The 7,030-nt window shown below is 38.0% G+C and overlaps 1 long non-coding RNA gene across 1 annotated transcript; it reads left to right on the top strand.

The window, feature by feature from the left end:
- Nucleotides 1-209: 209 nt before the first annotated feature.
- LOC116807855 (uncharacterized) lies at nucleotides 210-5,539 on the top strand. Its single transcript, XR_004367064.3, has 2 exons — nucleotides 210-1,396; nucleotides 3,460-5,539. It is a non-coding gene; the product is annotated as an uncharacterized lncRNA (long non-coding RNA).
- The last annotated feature ends 1,491 nt before the right edge of the window (nucleotides 5,540-7,030 follow it).

Genomic DNA, 7,030 nt, shown 5'->3' with positions numbered 1-7,030 from the left:
GTGCACTAATATTGAGGTTTTTTCTGGAGAGTGTTGAGAATTCTGACTCCAGATAATTTTTTCAAATGATTAAGTATACAAAAAAAGAGCTAATTGGACAAAGAGCTTTTTTAAATTTCCCAGAATAGCTCCTGATATAAACACAGATCAGGATTGAAGACTAGAGACAGGACATATGTCTGCTTTGGAACAGAGGTAAGTGCACAAGCATCTGAATTTATCTTTGTTGGTTGCAGGACACCAAGAGAAAAACCTGGTGTTTTTAGTGCCCTTGGATGCTGCAGCTTTGCCTGTTAATCCATTTCTTCTGACAAACAGGGGCTTTCACAACATAAGCTAAAACTATTGGCAGGCCAGCAGGGATCTTCTGAATTACAGCTCTTGGGATTTAGTCTGGAACTTGTTTTTCATCTTTATAAATTTTTTTTTAATTGGATGGCACGCGTGCCCAAAGAGGTAATTATAACAGTGAAGGCTCTTTTATTAGCTGGTGTACTAACTCTTTACATTACTCAAATAGAATATGGAAAATTGATACTCCTTATTTGCCTGAGGACAGTCAAACTCACAAATCCGTGGGAAGGGTACAGCTTCTATTTTGGCAGCTGTTTGGATGCAGATGAGACCAGCTTCTCCTCATGGAGTTGTGTTTTGGCACACTAATAATTCAGAGTCCTCTGAAAGAGAAAAGGGAGCGATTGAGGTAAGTATATTAATAAACCTAAATCTATATAACTAGCTTTTAGGAATTCACCAAGGAGGGAAGACAGCTGATTTGGAAAAAGCAGAGAGTTTAACCAACCCATCCTCACTATGGCACAAAACACTAGCTTATGGTGGAGAGCTGAAGTGCCACCTGTGGCTGTTTTCTGTATTGTATATGATGCTCACTCGATAAACTGTGGTAAATATTTTCAGAGCAGGTTCATCACGTCAAGCATATTCCTGAGCAGAAGAGGAGTTCACTGCTACTTCATCTGTGAATCCTGAAATATGGAGTGTGAGACTTGCTCTGAGCTCCCCAGCACAGCTACTGCTGAAGCGTGGCAGAGTCAGGGGAGTGCCAGGGTGCCTGGGCTCCCTGCATGAATGTCTGCAGCAGCTCCGTGTCATCGCTGCAGCGAGTCTGCTCCGGCTGCAACCCTGATGTAGAGTGAGGTCTTGGTCGTGATCTCAGGTTCATCCTAGTCTGCTCTGCATATGTTTTAAAAGTTTAGCTCTTTGGAGCTCCTTTGTGGTGCATTTGCAGTAGCTCTGATGTGGCTAGCAGAGATCTACTGCATCCTGGCTGCCAGCCACCTCCTGGACTGGGATCCCGAGATTAATGGTTGCAGTGACTTGAAACACTCCTGGGAACAACTCTAGGTGGCTCTAGGTAGCCCAATAACTTTTAATGGTGAGTATCTATCGGATGTATATGTCTCTAGAGCAGGCAGTAGCTGAGCATGCTGTTTTAAGGAAGGTTGCAAATTTTGATTGGAGCCTCTGAATTTATTTCTTGGATCTGTCTTTTACTTCTTCTCAGCTAAGTTGGTATTTTATATTTTAAGATATATTCCCTCTAAGGGAATCTTAGAGTTTCTTTTAGGTAACAGATGAATCAATTGAAATGACAGTAGAACTGTGGGTGGTTAAATCATGAGTCAAGAGGTATATTTGAAACCATACTTGATATAATCATTGGACATTTTATCCAGAATACTCCTGTTTTTAAAAATATTTTCCACATTGCCTCATTTAATACACTAAAAGTTTTAATGGAAATGAATTGGTGAATGCAATTCAAAAAGCAGTTGAAAATTAAATACTTTCTATCAAGGCAGTGATCACTTCAGGCTTTAAAGATAATAAGTTTGATGTTCTAATCAAAGGAAAATGGCATAAAGTTTCATATGCAATGCAATATAAGCAAAGATTTTGATTGTTCTCCACAAAATATTCTCAGTCCTTGTTAAACTGATTAGGGGTTGTATTTTTCAAATAGCAGCCTAATTTTTGAGTTTCTTAGTAAAAATCTAGAGGCTTTTATACTTTTTGTCTGGTGTCATGCCAGCTGAAGTCTCATAATTAGACACTACTGTGTTGCTTAAATTTGTGTATATGTGTTTCACAAATACTTAATGTACTTTGCAAAATATATATACAAATGCACTTTATGTTAATTAATGTTAATTCAGTCTGTCAGTAAAGCAGAAATGAATTATTTTATTCTTTATTATCTTGAAGTGAGATGCACAGAGATTAAACAACTTTCTAAGACTTAGAGGTAGTTGTTAAGGGTCAGCCTAATGCCTTTGCTAAGAAAAATCCTTCCTCTCTGGTATTTTCCTGAGCCGTCAAAGTAGGAGCAAGAATGAACCACACATCTATCTAATTTCTTGCCTTTCTGGAATGAAAACCTTGCCAATATATTTTAAACAAAAGGAACTACCTCTAAAATGCGAATTGCATCCAGGGCACTAAATTCTGCCATCTTATCCAGGCACAACAGGCTCCAACATCAGATCCTTACTTCCTTAGGAGTTTGACTGAACACTGATATTTTCATTGAGTTGCTGCTCACAGCATCTAGGAAGAATCAGCTACTGAACCTACATTGCTTTTGTAGGAAAATAAGTTGGAACGGAATGATCCAATAAAGTATTCATTACTAAAAAGGAGTTAGTTATGATGTTTTATGCCTATGACAGTTATTTGCATGAATATTTCATTAACACGTTTTTTACAGCTATCACAGAGACTATAGGTAGCTGTTGATTGGACCTCCTGCAACACAGTGATTATGTTTCTGAAGCAGCCAGATATCTCATGCCTGTGGTGGGCAATCACTATTTCTGATTTTTATCGGCTTTCAAGAGTAATCAAGTGACAGTTACCAAGTAGTGTAGCTGCCTTGCTGACTCAGAGTTGCCTTCTATGTATTTTAATGATGTTATGATCCCACTCGCTTCTTGGGGTGCCAAAAAACCCTTTACCGAGGTTTCAATGCCTGTTTTATTAGTTATGTCAGTTCAGTTTAAGTAGTCAGACACAAAAGCTTTTACTTGCATGCACACCAACAGGTAGTAAAGACCTTAATGATCATAGATTTTAAGCTGTAGTCGATAATGAGTGTAGAGTGCAAGAGAGGGCATAAAACTTTGTAGTAGTTAAGATTATTTTTACTTTGGGAATGTTTTAATTTCATGAGTTTAAAAAAAAGCTTTTAAATTGACTTTTTTAATGTCAATTTAACTTTAATGTAGTGCTACATTTTTAAGTGGGAAAAGAGGGGGTGGGCAGATATGACATCTGAAGATGAAAATAAAAAGTAAATACCAATTATTTCTGTTTTATACCCATCATAAAAATATAACATAGCAGATGCTTCCATGACATCTTCTAAAAGTTGGGTGTTTATTGTGTGCATATGTTCAACATCGAACATAACTAATTTTCCTCCGTTCATCTCAAATTAAGGGAGAAGTCGAGCATCAGCAACTCTACAGACAATGACAACAGCAAGACCTAAAAAATGCAAGGAAATGCAGAATAAGATGAAGAAAGAAAACCAAAAGGATGAGTGTGGAAAAGATACAGCAAGTTTAAACCAAATGGAGATAAGAATAAAAAGCTATGCAAAAAAAGTGGATGAAAATATTAGATATTGACTGAGGATAAAAATTTTAAAATACAAGAGGTTTTTTAAATACGGCTCACCGGGCTTGGTTGTGATGGGAACAGAGCTGCTAAATAGTGACTGCGTATGACAGATAACTGATTCTCACTTCTTTTCTCCCTATGCTGTCAGGAGGGAGTTGTTCATGAGTTGTTTTCCTGTGCTATTAGAAGGGTTTGATCCTGAAATGATGGGTTTTGCATAAGAGAGAAAAACCAGCCTGATGAAGTTTTGTCTGTGTGCGGTGGAGGAAAATATCCGAGAACTGCTACACAATTTGAAATGTCCATCATCTCTGGATTCAGAAGGCTCATTCCCTCCCTGTAAAAGAGACCCTGCAAGTGTTGCTTCATCCCTGAAATTTATCACTAGAGGCTGACATGTAACAAAGGCACAGAGCCACAGAAACTGGTCTTATACCGTCTTTTAACTGTGCCTAAGGCCCATGGATCACTGCCATGTTAAAAATCTTGTTGTAAAGCTAGGAAGGGTGTTTCAGTGCTGGCTCACAGACTGTGCACAGCACTGCACTGGTGAGGTAGTTATAGTACAGATGATGTGTGGGTCCAGTCAAACATCTCCACCCTAGTGCTATGTGCTATGTAATGTCCCTAATTTTCCAGCTACTGGGAAAAAACTGGTGCTGCAATGTGTTGAATGGCCAGAGCTACCCTCAGACAGAATTATCTCTGTGATCTAGCACTTCTCAGCAGATATAAATCTTCTACAAGGACATTAGGGGCTTGCACATGTACCTGGACATTTGCTAAAGTACCCAGTTTCTTTAGGCTCTCAGAAGCATGAGTTCAGATCTCTTTAGCATAACAGCTTTTTGTCTTAATGTAGAATTACACTACTCTTACTTTTAGGTCCTTGCAAGAAAGAATGTCTCAGTTAGCCATAAAAAGAGAATGGAACATATGGAACCGTTTTTTTAAAGTGATTTTGATGGACACTTCACAACAGTCTGTATTACTATTTACTCCCAGCAGGAGGTAGGCAAAGATGTGTGGGTGGATGGCAGTCAAGACTGTGGGCTTATCAGCTTGGCAGACTGCAGTATGGTGCAGTGCTACTGCGGATCACCTCAGACAGGCTCATTCACATACTCAGGTTTTAGCCATGGCAGTGTGGAACAGAGCATCAACCCCTTTTCCTCACAGGGAAGTGCAGTGGAACACTGTTCACTAAACAGGTGCAGGTAGTGTGGCTGGACTGTTCTTGCCTCCAAACTGTTGTGTGAATCTTACACTGCAAGTAAACATGCATTGTAAAAAGCAGAATATCAGTAACAAGAGTCACTCAGTAAAGAGAAACTGGAACACTCAGGCAAAAGAAGATGAATTTACTTGAGCCAAGATTTTACTTTTGTGGTCTGTTTGATTCCCAGGTAGTAAGCCTCAACAAAAACATGTGGCATGACTGGCATACTGTTCAGTAGCCTAGCACGGACTAATAGCTAAATACATCTTGAACATAGGATCACCCACAATCCATTTTGCACATTAGGTTGTCCCTTCTGAAATAAGGTTCATAGAGCTTGGAGGATGCAGACAGCGATGATGACAGACTTGGGATTTACTCCAGGAAGAACTAAAAGGGCTTTAGTCTGCTCTGGGATGTCAGTCTTTGACCTTATGTAGAGATAAATGAAGAGAAGGTCAACAGAAGGGAAAGAGGGACTAATTCATGATATTCAGCAGAGACATTGAACAAATACTGTGATACTGAAGTTGCTCTACTGCATTCGCCCTTATTGAGAATTCTGTATTCGAAAGATAAATATATACAAGACTTCTGGGTCTGAGTGTATTACAAGCCATTTATTTCATTCCCTTGTTAAATGTTTTAAAATAAGATTAAAGACTCTTTATAAGATGGCTTTTTACTGAGCTGATGTATAATTCCTTTCAGGGTGTGAAGTGCCTTGATAAGCTTCAGTGACAAGGGGCTTTATAAATTAGATTGTATTATATACAAACACAATACAATTTGTAATGGAAAGATAATCTTGTCTCTACTTTGCTTATACTTTATACTTCTTTTAAGTTCAAATGCTTTATTCAAGCCAAATCCAATATCAGAATTAGGTATTATGACACATTCTTTTACGAACAAAAACTGTGCTTTTTTTACTCAGTTCGTTTAAAACAATTTTCACAAAGGTAATGTCAGAAGATTTTGACAACTAAAATTGACATGAAAAAGCAGTTAATTTTGAGGCTTGCATATGATTATGACATTTATTAGTGGAACTTATTTTGCTTCTTATCTGCTACCACATCTGTTCTTCTAGTATGGGATTGGTAGAAGCAGCATGGCCAGTATGTCAGTAAAACTGAGTTCTATATTTACAATTTTTATGCCTTTTTTGTATATTCACAAGGGAACAGAATCTGATCTGATGAGATTTTTTCACTTGTTTCATTTTTTGGAAGGCAGTAGGTTAGTTTTTCAAGTTTAATATCTCTACAGTCCTTGGAGACATAGATTTTCATTTTTCAGTGGAAATCAATCCCCAAAAGAGAGACTTGAAAATTAACTCAGTCAATAACACTAAAAAAAATAATGCCTAAATTTTTTTCCCTTTCCCTGCATAACTAATAAAGATTGCAGATTGTTTTTCCATGAATGTTTTTCAATGACCCCAAAATTCCGTGAATTTTGGGGTCAGCATTCATCAGACTTATATCTGCAACGTCCCAGTTTGCTCTCCCATTTTCCTTTGAAAATGTGTTTTAGTGGTACCTGTGAGTAATACTGAGAAAGTTATTGAATGTATGGCTGATGACGCTGTTAAACTTTTCCCATTTTGTACTGGTAATGCAGATGAGTGGGGGGAAAAGGACTACTTTCAGTATACAGAACAAAGCCCAAGTCACCATGTTGTGGGAGTACTATGAATTCTCATTTATCTACTTCTCCACCACACTAAAAAGCTGGTATCACATACTTAAGGAATGGCTCCTAAAATTACAAGTCTAAATAGAGGACTAATTGCTTTTTTGACTTATTTTAAGGCAATAGACAGGTAGAAGATCTATCATAGTTCATGAAAGAAGTGCCAAGGTTTCACCATTTGATATATATTGAAATAGGAGCTGTAGACACTGACATTTCTGAGGGGAAATTTCTCTTTTCAAGACCTTCCTTTGTATTATTTGTCCCATGCGAACCATACAGTAGAATTCTTAACCAGTAAGTGTGATGTGTGACATACATCACCATCATCTGGGCATTTCTGAACTTAAATCTCTTCAGTCAAAAGATAACAATTTGTAGTGATAGGGTGTCTTTGCTTTGCAGTCCATATTCAGACCCTTCAGCTCCTCGATCACCACTCTAGAGAGATGTCGCAGCATCATGGCTGAT

Source organism: Taeniopygia guttata, chromosome 2 (genome assembly GCF_048771995.1).
Source record: "Taeniopygia guttata chromosome 2, bTaeGut7.mat, whole genome shotgun sequence".
In the NCBI taxonomy this organism is placed as follows: Eukaryota; Metazoa; Chordata; class Aves; order Passeriformes; family Estrildidae; genus Taeniopygia; species Taeniopygia guttata.
This window is presented reverse-complemented; position numbering and strand designations above follow the sequence as displayed.